The sequence below is a fragment of the Armigeres subalbatus genome, chromosome 1 (genome assembly GCF_024139115.2).
Source record: "Armigeres subalbatus isolate Guangzhou_Male chromosome 1, GZ_Asu_2, whole genome shotgun sequence".
Classification (NCBI taxonomy): Eukaryota; Metazoa; Arthropoda; class Insecta; order Diptera; family Culicidae; genus Armigeres; species Armigeres subalbatus.
Genome location: NC_085139.1, coordinates 238,468,397 through 238,482,876, shown reverse-complemented (window position 1 = coordinate 238,482,876; position 14,480 = coordinate 238,468,397).

The following is a 14,480-nucleotide window of genomic DNA, read 5'->3' as shown; positions in this document are numbered from 1 at the left end:
CTTTTTCTTTTTGAAAATGGAAGTTCGGAAATCGCCGTAAAGACGTTTGTCCCACGAAATAGACGGACATGCACGCAAATTTAGCTCGACAAGATAAGTACATTGTAGGATTACAGGTTCTTAACTGTTTTGACTCTTTATTTGCTCACAAATCATGGGGCATTTCATAGATAAGGTGACGAGGGTCGTGTTTTATTCCTATTTGTTAGGAAACCCATTAAATTCATCCTCACTCACGCACAGGAAGCTGTCTCATCTCTCATGCTTATTGTTTATGTTCATACTGCAAACAAGTTCAACATCAGTTTGGTTGGAAATTAGTTTCAAATTTCCTGTACTTGCCGCCAGGAGTAGATACAATGGGGGAGAAAACTTTCCGACTTTCTCCTTGTTGGTCTTTACTTTCCGCCGGAAGAGGGATGCAACCAGTAGACGTATTAGTGGACAGCAGCCAGGCAGGTACGGTACACATGTTTGTTTCGCTTGCTATTAAATGTTTAACTTTTTGATAGACTTCAAAACCAGCAACGGACACACAGGGTGCCGGAGTTTATAATAAACGTTCCGCAAAGATGAGAAATGTTTGCTCGATTCCTGTAAGGAGGGCCTCCGATCTGGGCTAGGACTCTTCGATGGAACTACTTTCCCGCAGCGTTTGAAGAATGTTGGGGGGCGTGACATGTTAGACTGGACCAAAAACTGTATTGGTCGATGAGATTCCGTTATTACGATAAGCTGGTCTAATTCAAAAACCTTGAAATTGGTTCAATCAAATATTTTCGATATGAATTTCTCCCGTGGTCATCAATGTAGCACGACTGGTCTAATCGGTATGATTCTGTACCCACAGCAGAAGCACAAATCCGATGGAACGTCTTTCCGGTATGCGGAAATTCTTGCCATCTTTCCTCCGGGTGAGGAAGCGAGGCTGCGGAATGCATCTTCGTGTCATAAAGAATCGCATGCTGAGAAAAGCATCACCAGCAACGAGCCGGTCGGACGATTGGCCGTTGGTTGGTGTTCGTGCTTCGTCTCAGGAAGTGGCAGAGAGTGCTGCATTACCAGCATGCCACATTGCTGAGATGCCCACAACTATTAGTGTTTCTCGCCATTTTTTGCCCTTCGATCGGATACAGTCGGACAGGCAGGGTTAGCTATGGCTCCGGTGGTAAACCGCAGCACCACTGCTAGTGACAGCGATTAAGCCCTTCGGTCCTGGGTACAGTGGCCGTAGTACGCATTCTTGTTCAGATTTTTATCGTACCGTATCAATCGTATCGTACATCGAGGTGTGCTATCATAATCGAATAGTCGATATAATGCGTGATGATACACTGAACGAAAGAAAATATTTTGAAAAAAAGGGCACTTCAAGAATGTTTGTTGATTGATTTAGAAAATTTCAATTATACTGCATCATCTAAGTGCATTGATATGCATAAAGCAATACTAATAGTACAAAGTCCTTTTATAAGTTCATTAATAACAGATAATAATAATCCTTACAATAACTAAATCCACTAAATTTTATTGAAAGATCTTTATATAATCCAATGTATTATGTAGTTCATTTGAATTTCTAGTGAAGCGAATGTTCCAAATTGTTGTGGTTGTGGTGTTATTCTAAATTCTAAATTCAATCTCCAAATGGTCGGGAAAATCACTGAGCTATTATTCGTTGTTCTTGAAGTTCTGAAATCGATTTGATAAGAATAAAGGATTTTTAAGAAATTACAATTGCTATGCTTGTACACGTAAGTTGATTTAATCCAGTTTTAGCATACATCACCCCGTGCAGAACATAGCTTCTTCAACATTTCAATGATTACGCCCGACTGTTCTGATAGGACCCGCTACTGTGGATCCGTTGTAGCTTTACTGCTGTGACCAGCATGCAATAACATTGCATGCAATCTCGGTTCGTTCCATCGTGCGAATTGGAAGAGTATCTTCCCAGTTCGGTAACGCAGCTGGGGAAAAAAATCTCAAAGATGAAAACGCTCCATGGAATGTGCTGCTGGCAGGGAATCCACTTCGCTTCAAAGCAGCTTCCGGACATGAGTATCTTGTTTTCCGACCGCCCCCGCCCGGTGCCCTCCTTCGCTCGGGATATGCAACACTGTATTTTGATATCTTAATGGCTGTAGTTTTCAATTTTAGAGTGAAATAATATATTTTCACTTTTCCGCAGAGCACATCCGGACTTGCTGGAGAAAACGGATCCTCGGGATGGAGGGAAGGGCGAACTGGATGGCATTTTACGGCGTCAATTTGCGATAAAAGCAAGTGAAATTACTCGTGATAGATGGTACCGCCAAGCGCACTCGTGCAGTGTCACTCTCCTGTTTCCAATTGCAAGATGTTGCAATCTGAAATGATATGAAGTATATATCTTGTATTAATTTGGTTGATGGAGTAACATTTTGAAATTTTTATCTATGCTTAGACTCTTGCTTTAATTTTCAAGAACACAATTACAGTTCTGATTCAAATCTTCAATATGAAAGACATTTTCAATACTTTTAGTGTGAAGGATCAGAATGAAAAACCGAATTCAAGATCCTATGCAATGAGCCTCAAGATTAAAGTTTCAATGGCTAGCAATATCAATTATTTCATTAAGAACGAGAGGAAAAATATTCAGCACAATATCCACCATAGTTTGTTACCGAATCGGATAACAATCAGTATCGAATCACTTGGCTGCACTAATTCCATAAATGTGAGACTCCGCATGTAGTACCTAAAGTAGACTAGATAGAAATGTTATGGATTATGTCTAGTCTATTTTCATCGTGTACCCACTAACCTACCCCCACAATCCATGTCTCGATCTGCCTTTAGGGCGAAACTTCCACGATGGCAACCCGATTACTGCGAGCGAATGAGGGAACGAAAGAAAACGATCAGAAGAGAAGGGAAGAAACGGACTGGAATTCAGGGAGTTGGTGTTCGGAAGCGATGGAACAGAGGTGGTACGGAAGAATTGCTCGTCGCGAGTGTTAAAAAAAACGTGGAAGCCGATTATCCGGAAAAATCTGTGGCGAAAGATCCGGAAAGCGCACAATTTCTGCTCAAACCGCTAAAAACAGCAGGTGGAGGAAAGTTCACCCAGTAGACGCGCGGCCTTTGGCCTTTGAATCTTTGAATCGGCCTTTTAATCTAGTTGAAAAATTGTCATAGAAACCGTTCCCGAACCAAGCCGAACAGTTCCCTGTGGCCTAGGAAGTGGTAGACTATCCAGCCTATGGGCTCCTGTCAGAAGAAGGAGTGTCTGAATAGGAACCGCCGATAACCTCGTCGAAAAATTTCCAGAATCACCGGAAGTTGGACACGTGGTTGTCATAACCCCAATCGATCTGTCTTGGGAGTCTCCAACCGAAAAGCATTCTTCTACGCCAAGCCCAACGCTTTACAGATTGGCTGAGAAAGCACAAGTTTCTCCGGCCTAGGCGTTCATATCAAGAAAAGGGAAGTATCATCATCGGAACTACAGATAGCCTCGCCTGATTGCAGAAGACCCCAAGCAACAAGCGGGAGTCAGTTAGCAGACATGATGCCCCCCCCGAAAAGGGCGAATCACCACGATCCCATAAGGAAGAGCTCACGCAAGACCTGCCAGATCATCGAAGTATCCCATCGGAGGTCCATCCCCTGGATATGGGCCACCTCTCATCCGGCGTACAAAGTCACCAAATGGCACAAAATCGTTCAGCCCCGAGCAGGAGAAATTGGATCAATAATACTTATTTCTGTTATTGATACCATACTCTGTTATGAACTAGCCCTGCATAACCCGAGCAGGTGCGACGACCTCGATAACAGAAATTGGTATGATTTAGCCTTGCATAAGAGGTAAAATACCAAAAAATAATACCAAAAAATTATATGCAGAATACTTGAGGCATACCATGCTTAAGTATTTCAATACCAAACGAATAATAATTGGTTATGCATTTGGTATTAAAATTCAATTTAATAACTGAGTTTGTTATTGATTAAGTATTGTGCATATTAGTTTTTGGTATTATTCCTCTGGTATTTTACCTCTTATCTAGGGCTAGTTCATAACAGAGTATGGTATCAATACCAGAATTAGGTATTATTGAGCCAATTTCTCCTGCTCGGGAAGAGGTAAAATACCAAAAGAATAATACCAAAAACTTATATGCACAATACTTAAGCCATAACAATCTCAGTTATTAAATTGAATTTCAATATATTGAATTGGTATACCAAATGCATAATCAATTATTATTCGTTTGGTATTGAAATACCTAAGTATGGTATGCCTCAAGTATTCTGCATATAAGTTTTTGGTTTTATTTTTTGGTATTTTACCTCTTATGCAAGGCTAAATCATACCAATTTCTGTTATTGAGGTCGTCGCTTCTGCTCGGGGCGGAGTGCTCAGCTGGCGGTAAAGCGCCGGAACTGACTGCCCGAATTCCCCTAGACTGTCTCAAGGACCGGTCGGCGCAATGCAGGTCACAGTAAGTCAGCATATCTTCAGTGGGCCCCAACGCGTCGAGTGGTCACCACAGACACTAACATTAACCACATACACCTTGTAACAAGCCACTTATAGCCCGCCAGCCGGTCGCGCTTCCCGTTCGTAGTTGGGTGGCTTAAAGCGCCACTCCTAAAGGAGACAATCGACCGTGTCTAAATCTGCCCGACCGTTGAGACCCTCAGAGGACGAAGGTTCCTTTTTTCCCAATTTTGGATGGAAGTCAGGTGGATACAATCGAGGTATCGCGCTCGGAATGGGAGGATATGAAACGAATGTTAGCAGAGTTTACGAGAGACAAAAATCATCATGGTGAAATGAACCGGGAGGACAGAACTCGGAACACGGGTAATATCGAACGAGTAGGACAGCAAGTCAATGAGATGAATGAACCGCGACGAACAGTACGCCGACCAACGAGCTATGGTGATGAACTTACGGACTCGGATTCGGAAGACGAGGATCCTCAACAATTCAGGCGCAACACCAGGATAAATGGGAATGGAAATGATCGCGGTAGTTACGAGGAGTCGATGTACAGCTACGATAGCGGGACCATTAGGCCCGGCTATCCGAGAGGAAACAGGCACGGTCGACACAGGCAAGAGCGATACGAAGAGAGAGGTCATGGCAGAGTAGAGAAGTGGAAGCTAAGATTCTCTGGCGATTCACGAGGAATGTCAGTAGAGAATTTCATCTACAAAGCGACGAAACTGGCAGAACGGGAAGGAGTTTCGAAAGGTCTTCTGTTGAGGGACATCCACATGCTTCTAGAGGGGGCTGCATCGGATTGGTTCTTTACATACGTCGACGATCTAGTGACGTGGGAGGACTTTACGAACGGAATAACCTACCGTTTTGGAAACCCGAACAAGGACCAAGGCATTCGGTCAAAAATACAAGAGCGGAAACAGTTACGTGGAGAGTCGTTCATAGCTTTCGTGTCTGAGATCGAGAAGCTAGATCGCATGTTGTCCAAGCCGTTGTCCCGGAGAAGAAAGTTCGAGGTTATTTGGGACAACATGCGGCAGCATTATAGGTCGAAAATCTCTATTGTACGCGTGAGAGACCTGCAACAACTAATCGATCTTAATTATCGCATTGACGCGGCGGACCATCAACTACATCAATCGATGTCAGACCCGATGGTACGCAGACCGATCAACCAGATATTAGCCACAGAAGACGACAGCGATTATGAACAGGAAGCGCCTGTAAATCACGTCAGAGGACAGCAGCCGAGGAGCAGACCGGTAGCGAGTCGCAATTTTCATGAAGCGACACAGCAGGAGCTACCTGCGCGCCAGAGAGAAAATGTAGAACTCGGTCCGGGAAGAATTAGCTGCTGGAATTGCCAAGAAGTAGGTCACGGATGGAGGCAATGCACGAAGCCGCGTAACATTTTCTGTTACGGATGCGGTAATCTTGGGCGAACAATAAGATCGTGTGAGCGCTGCGCAAGAGTGGGAGTCGCGCAAGAAAGCGCAGGGCAGGGAAACTAGAGAAGGGGTGCGAGTCAGGGGAATTGAGCATCGCTACGTCGCCAACAGTTCCCCAGCAACCATTCGACCCGTTTCTACAGGTCTACCTCATAAAGATTAGAATAAGTAGATGTCCTCACATTAGGGTTAAGGTGCTCGATTATGAGACAGAAGCGTTGTTGGACTCAGGGGCTGGTATTAGCATACTCAATTCAATGGAGTTAATTGAGAGGTTTAGATTAAAACTGCAGTCGGCAGCCATTCGAGTGGTCACGGCAGACGGTTCGAAACACATGGAGCGAGGAGGAAGACGAGACGTTAGACATTCCGGTGTTCGAAGGGCCAACGGAAACGATGCCAGATCCAGAGTCTATCGAAACGGAGCATGAGTTGAGCGCGGAGGAGAGACAGCAATTAATGACGGTTATTAAGGGCTTCGAGCTGACCTCAACGGGGAAGTTAGGAAGAACTTCTTTGATCCAGCACGAAATAATATTAAAAGAAGGGGCGAAACCACGTAATCCGGTGATGTACAAGGGTTCGCCATACATGCAGGAAGCGATAAAGAAAGAAGTGGAAAGGTTCAAGGCTCTAGACGCAATCGAGGAATGCTACAGTGAGTGGACTAATCCTCTGGTTCCGGTGCCGAAGAAAAATGGAAAGGTGCGCGTTTGCTTGGACTCCAGAAAAATCAACAAGTTGACGGTTAAGGATTCGTATCCTATGCGAAACATGCAGGATATCTTCCGCCGATTGGGTAAAGCTAGGTATTTCTCCGTCATAGATCTGAAGGATGCCTACTTCCAGATCCCGTTAAAGGAAGAGAGTCGAAATTTTACGGTGTTCAGAACTTCGGAAGGGGTCTTCCGTTTCAAGGTGCTGCCATTTGGGGTCATCAACGCACCGTTCACGATGTCGCGGCTAATGGACAGGGCTCTGGGGTTCGATCTGGAACCGCGAGTCTTTGTTTATCTCGATGACATTGTGATAGCCACCGAGACTCTGGAAGAGCACTTACGGCTGCTCGAAATAGTAGGGAATCGACTGCGACTGGCAGGATTGACGATCTCGTTGGAAAAGTCACGCTTCTGCCGGAAACAAGTGTACTTGGGGTATTTACTCAAAGAGCATGGCTTAGCAATAGACAGCGGCCGGATTCAGCCGATCTTGGATTATGCCAGACCGAAGACACAAGAGGACATCCGTCGATTACTAGGCTTGGCAGGTTTTTACCAACGCTTTATCAAGGAATACAGCAGAGTGGTGGCTCCAATAACTGATCTCCTTACTAAGGAAAATAGGAAGTTCACATGGAGCAAGGAAGCGGAAGAAGCATTCCGTGAACTCAAATCTATCCTGACGTCGGCACCTATCTTGGGGAACCCGACTTCAACAAGGTATTAACCATAGAGTCCGATGCTTCAGATAGGGCAGTAGGCGCGGCTCTAGTGCAGGAGCAAGAGGGAGTGACAAAAGTCATAAGCTACTTCAGTAAGAAGCTACATCGAACGCAAAGACGATATTCGGCAGTAGAAAAGGAGTGTCTGGGGGTTTTGTCAGCAATCCAACACTTTCGGCACTACATCGAGGGCACCAAGTTCCGAGTCGTAACTGATGCGCGGAGCCTGTTGTGGTTATTCAACATCGGTACGGAGTCGGGAAACGCGAAGTTGATGCGGTGGGCTTTGAGAATCCAAGCCTACGACTTCGATCTGGAGTACCGTAAGGGTAAAAGCAATATTACAGCGGATTGCTTGTCACGGTCGATAGAAGTAGACGTACTGACGATCTCACAACCAGACATGGAGTATGATGCTATGCTTGACGACATTCGAGGGAACCCGCAAAAGTTTCAGGATTATAGAGTTGTAGATAGTAGAATTTTCCGGTACATCAAATCCAGTAATCGTTTAAGCGATCCACGGTTTTCATGGAAGCAGTACCCTCCAGCCGCTGAACGAAGTGAAATCGTTAAGGGAATCCACGAAAAGGCTCACTTCGGCTACGATAAAACGCTAGACGCGGTCAAGCAGAAGTACCATTGGCCGAAGATGAACAGCGACGTTCGGAAACTCTGTCGTGAATGCTTAAAATGCCAAACCAGTAAGGCTGGGAATCGGAACATCACACCACCAATGGGGTCACAGAAACCGGTGGAGTATCCGTTTCAGTTTGTGACGCTAGACTACGTCGGCCCGTTACCTGCATCTGGCAGAAGCCGACACACATGTTTACTCGTAGCTACCGACGTTTTCAGTAAGTTTGTGTTAGTGCAAACATTCCGAGAAGCGAAGGCAAGCTCGTTGGTCGAATTCGTAGAAAATATGATTTTCCGGCTGTTCGGGGTGCCAGAAGTTATTCTGACGGATAACGGCTCGCAGTTCATCTCGAAACAGTTCAAGGAACTTCTGGAGACCTATCATGTGTCACACTGGCTAACACCGGCATACCATCCTCAGGTGAATAACACCGAGCGTGTGAACCGCGTAATCACGACGGCAATTCGAGCGACCCTCAAGAAGGATCACAGGCACTGGGCGGACGATATTCAGGAAATCGCCAATGCAATTCGCAACGCCGTACATGAGTCCACGAAGTACAGCCCGTACTTTATCGTATTTGGTCGCGGCATGGTGTCCGACGGAAGGGAGTACGGTCGAATAAGGGACAATTACGAACCAAGTGACGATACCGGGGATTCTACTATTGAACGGCGCAAGAAACTGTTCGAAGATGTCAAGAACAACCTGACCACAGCTTACCAACGACGCGCAAAAACCTACAACCTACGGTCAAACGCAAACTGTCCATCTTACACGGCGGGAGAAAGGGTGCTAAAGCAGACCTTCGATTTATCTGATAAGGGGAAGGGTTTCTGCAAGAAACTGGCGCCGAAGTACGAACCTGCGATAGTACGGAAAAAGCTGGGTACTAACTCGTATGAGCTGGAAGATTTGATGGGAAAGCGACTAGGGGTCTACTTTGCGACCAGTTTGAAGAAGATGCTTCCTCATCTGAGCCGACCGTAGGCGTTAAAAGATTTGTTAAGCTATGTAGCTCTAATAGAGTAACAACAAATCTATTCAGATGACGAAACACCTTCGGGTTCAAACATCATACGGACAATACTCGACGGACTCGCTTTTGGAACGTTTTCGAACTGACCAGGGCTGAGGGTACCGAGATTGGGCCTAACACATTCAAATTCCAATAGGATTCCGCAAGCTATGTATCGAAAGTGACCACAACGAACAAATCTATCAAAACACCTTGAAGGGCAAAGCAATCAAGTCGTAAAAACCTATCAAGACGCGTAAACCGATTGAGACTCAAATTCCAATTGGAATCCATTCACGATTTGCGAAATGTAAATATTAGTATTTTAGTTTTCCTAGTCCCTAGCCCTTAATTTAGAATTAGTATAGAATATTAGTAAACTATGTATCACTCATTAAATCATTTCAGTTTGTTGTTGCTTTCGTTGTTTCTAGTTTAGTATTTGTACATAGCCGTTGACCAGTCGGAGTTGTACATATTTATTATCCTAAAAAGGGAATTCGTAGATTAATAATTTATTCTAGCTCTAGTATTTTGTTGTAGCATGAAACTAGTGGTTACCGTATAGATCGTTCGTTGTTGTCAATTTCGTTTGTTTGCATATCGTACGTCGCTTTCTCAATATTTTCATCGTTTCCCATCCGTATCCATCCAATTCCAATTAGATTATTTTGTCGAAGTTTACATCCCCATTTAGTCCAAACACGTCCCGTTTAGTTATAGGTATTTCGTTATCGTCGTTGTCCATTCCCATCCTTCGTAAACATCCATCATCCTATCCACATCCCGTTTTGTTCGAGTTAGTATCCAGCTTATCCGCATTTCTCTTTTGGGGTGGCTCTTCGTCAGACCTATTGTCCAGTTGATCTGTCCATCACCGATGCACCTGCGAAATAAACAAAACAACCAACTTACACCGATGAAATTGGAACAACAAAGTGTTCTACTATCCTGAGACTCATAAGGACGTCCTACAAGACGTCCACTGTCGCACTTCATGTCGTTTCCGCACTATTTTTCGCGATTTATTACATTTTTTGCACCGTATCGTCGTCGCACGCGCACGCGATCCTCATTCACTTCACTTACATCTATAGTTCTCTTGTTGTTGACAATGTATGGATGGTAGACCGGTAAAGAAATTGTATGTGAGTGTGCCAGAGTTCGACTGTAGCTGGATTCTGTAGTGAAAGATTGTATGCAAGATTTGAATGACTGGATGGTTCTTTTGTGAGTATGTGTTTTCTTGAAGAGCTTTCGCAGTCGGCTTGACCAGGCGTAAGAAAGTTCTTTTAAGAAGCTTTTCGTATCGTGTTCTCAGTAAGCATATATCGCGGATAGACTTCCGTGGCAGCGAACTAGAACGCGATGCAGTTATGTAAGACAAGGGAGTGGTTTCTCGCGTTGCTCGCTACGTGCTGGGTTTGAGATAACCAACAAACTTGTCGGTTTCGTCCACCTAGGTGGAAACTTTCGTGAATGTCGTCTTCGATTATCGGCAATGTCCTGGTGTATGAAGACAATGTTTCGTTATTAGTGTGCGCTTGCTCAGAGTATTGTCGACAACTCTGGAGTTTAAGCCGTTTATCTGTTTGTGTTTTGATATTTTTTGTGAATGAATGAGGTCATCAACAAGCTTCCGAAAATTTGAATGGTAAACTTTCTCAATCAAAAAACTTTATTCGCTTTGGACATTAAGTATTTTTGGCCTTCCCACATTTTTTGTTCTTCGATGAACAGTCGTTTAAGTATAATTATGGATAAATTTTCGTTGGAGACCGGAGACTCACGTCGTTGATGGTCAGTAGCAGACAGGATCTGTAATGGAACCTGATCTGTAAATAGAGATGGAGTGGACTCAGGTCAACGATGATCATATATGACCCCGAAAATTTGAAGTTTTGATACGGAGACGACTTGTTTGGCCTACGAAAATTTGATTGGTTATTGTCATCTCCATTTCAATGCCAATCAAATTTTCGTAATTTTAGTGGGGAATTATGTAACAAGTACGCTTTTTTATTTATAATTTTCTCTGGAAATTCGAATTAAGGTTCATCATTTAAATTGTCTGCATGTCTATTCGTTTTTCTAAAATTATTCCTAAATTTGATACACCGCACGGGAACCACGTGCTTCCAGATGTTGCAACTGGCATACACCAACGTAAATGAGTCCCCAACTCAGTTTCAAGCGCCGAAATCAAAACAACGCTAGAACCCGGTCAAGCGCAATTTTGCGATGCCAATTAGCGGGCATCGACCTGGTGAGGTATCCATTCAGGATGCAATGACCTTTCCGTTCGGCTTGGCCCACTCCTCCCGAACTTGGGGAGAGAGCTGACTGGGTGATTTGTACATATGCTAAAAAGAGAGGTCATCATGCTTTTAATGATTCGGTTACGCAAATTAGAAATTTTGTCGCTCGCGAATCTGGACTTCGTCTTGATTCGCGATTTCGCAACCGAAGGTCGCAAATTAGCGGTATCTGAGGACATTTCCTAGCCTCGATCATCCACTTCGAATCGGATTGTGGAAGAGGCAAGAGTGGTCGATAATTTGTCCCGCGTCGTGGTGTGATTTGTGAGGTAGTGATTCCGTGGAAATTCTAATCAGGTTTAGCTAATTAATGTGTCCTTTCCCTTAGTAGCTAGTTCCAACCAAAAGGCTAGTGAGTAGTTTTGCGGCAAGGTTGTGTTTCGGCGAAAGATTAGATCGGTAAGCAAGTGCGATTCGACCATGTGGCGGTCGTAATAGAATGTGTGTGAATTTTCCCTAGATTCTAGGCAGCGTGGCCATTGCCGTCACACCATACCAGCTCGAGACCGCTCTTGACCCCACCTTGCGACTTCGAAGGATTCCCGGGGCACGCGTGGCCGGAAGAGGGTTGCCCCCGTTAGATCAGCACCCTAGACAGGCAGGCCGACACCATTGGATCCACGCCACCGAACAACAGCAACCGCCATCTCTATTGTTCGAGAGGAAGACCAAACGCACGTGCCGCGTTTGCGCGTAAGTCCGCGAATCTTGTGGAGTGCGACTAAATACCACCATCGAATCACCCCGGTGGTTGTTTCTCGGCCGAAGTAGTGCGTAAGCAGCTTCGGTACCGCCGCGAGTCCACCCACAAACACCCCCCCCTAAAACCGCACGTAAATCCTAGGTGGTGACGAGTAAGTACCAAGAAAGCATGCTTTGTAATCGTTGTGTCGTCCATGCGCATGTGAACGAACCGGCACAATAGATTGTCGTCTCGTCACTTTTATGAATGTGGTTACGTAATTCGTTGTCGAGTGATCCGAAAGCATCCCGGCCGTAGCCGGATAGTTGAAGCCGTTTTGTGAATGCCGTAATTCCGTGAGCCATCTAGCATATCAGTCGCCGCAAGAGTATACCGCCAGTGAACGATCACAGCTCACTGTGTCTAGACGCGTTTTTCAACTCGCAGGCTTGTTATCGGTGCTGTTTCTATCGTACGTTCTGTTTGTACCTAGCGGTTACAATGTCGTGCGACGTGGCGGTTAAAAACACACTGGCATTTCTATTTCCGAACAATGCCATTCAACCAACTCTGGCTGATATGGTTCGATTCGTGAAATCGTTAAAAGGTGATCAACGCATGATGGAGACAGCATATAAGATCTCCGATGAAAAGTCTGTCTTTATTCGATTTAAATCAGATGAAGCGATGAAATTTACTTTGGAGAACAACGATACTTCATTACCTTTCTTCTACACCAATGGAGAAAAGGTTGTAGTTCACATGTCGGTAGCTGGTGCCAATACTAGATATGTGAGGATTTTCGACCTGCCACCGGAAATTCCTGATACGGATTTGTCATCTGTGATGGCAAAATTTGGAAAAGTGAAGCGCACAGTTCGAGAACGGTTTCCGGCTGAATATCAGCTCGATATGTATACCGGAGTTCGTGGCATCTACATCGAGATAGAAAAGGTGATTCCTGAGGTGGTGTATTTTCGAAATATGAAAGGACGCATATACTACGATGGACTGAAGTTGAAGTGCTTCGAATGCAAGTCAGACTCGCATCTGAGAAAGGTATGTCCGATACTTTTAGAACGCCGTAAAGGACATAAAATGCAAGCAAAACAAACAGTCGCGCTTGAGAACAATTCTCATGAAGAAGGTATACAAAAAAACACCACAATCGGTGGATTATCAAGTGAAGTGAATAATGCCGAATCCAGCAGTGGTGCATACAAAGCAGAGAATTTGATGCAAAAGAAAGAGAAGAAGAAGGACGCAAATCGAAATCCATTATCTGCAGCGCCGGTAGATAGAATATCTAGAGAAATCGATGCCAATGACACATCAGCAAGCGGCATGCAAAATAGTACTGCCGCCCCAGATCCCCCCCGCCAATGTAGGAAGAAAAGGTGCCGAATCCCATCGTACGATTGGATCGGGGACGAAAATGAACGACGAGAAATTATCGCATACGATAAAGTTCGGATAGCAACCGCTATGAATATAGCTGTAGATGAAATTGAGTTTTTTATTGATAAGTCATAATTATGTATTATTGTACAACCTAAGCTTGTGGCTCCGCAAAGTGTTATACACGACTGAGCCTTTCAAATAAACGATATAAAAAAAAAAAAAAAAAAAAAAGAGTATACCGCCAACCGGGAGAACATGTGTAGTGAAGAGGTAGAGATTCGTTCGCACTAAGCCAGAGGACCGACATCCAATTTTTTTACTATGGATTTTGACAGATTTGCCTGTTCGTTCTTTTTTGGGGGATAAATTTATCCCCCAGTGTCAAATTACCCCAATACTTATTTATTTTGCATTAGTATGTGCGCGAATTTTGAATGTTTTCGTTTTTACAGGAGAATATGATGCAAAACGCCCATACCACTCAATAATCCAACATAATACAATCATGAGAAAATAGAGAAAAAAAATAAACGTAGTATAAATTAAAACTATTTTACACTCGATTCCATGCTTTAAACATAAGAATGTTCAACTTATTCGCTCAATTTTTCAGAATACTACTTGCACAAGGTACTGTCTATGCCTTTGTTCGTTTTATATCATTTTCACCCTCGGAATTGTTTATGTTGCATTCGCAGTGCACTAGTATTGGTGACTATGAAAAGATGTGACAAAGATGGCGTAGCTTGTCATCCCCGTGCACTAAGCAGATAGCCGTAGTAGAGAGCTTTCGCAGAACGAAAGAGAGAAAAGGGAAGGACCGAAAGACCTAGGCAAACATGAATTAGAAAGAGATCGATCGATGAATAAACTTGTACCCACCCAGAAAGCTTTATGTTTGAAACCCCCGCCGTTGGGTAGGCAACCCGTGTTTATGTTTAATAAAGTTAGTAGTGTTTCCCAAACCATTTGTGTTTCGGTGGCGTACCAGAATCATGATTAGTTTTTATTTGTGAAGGATTTCCATGGAG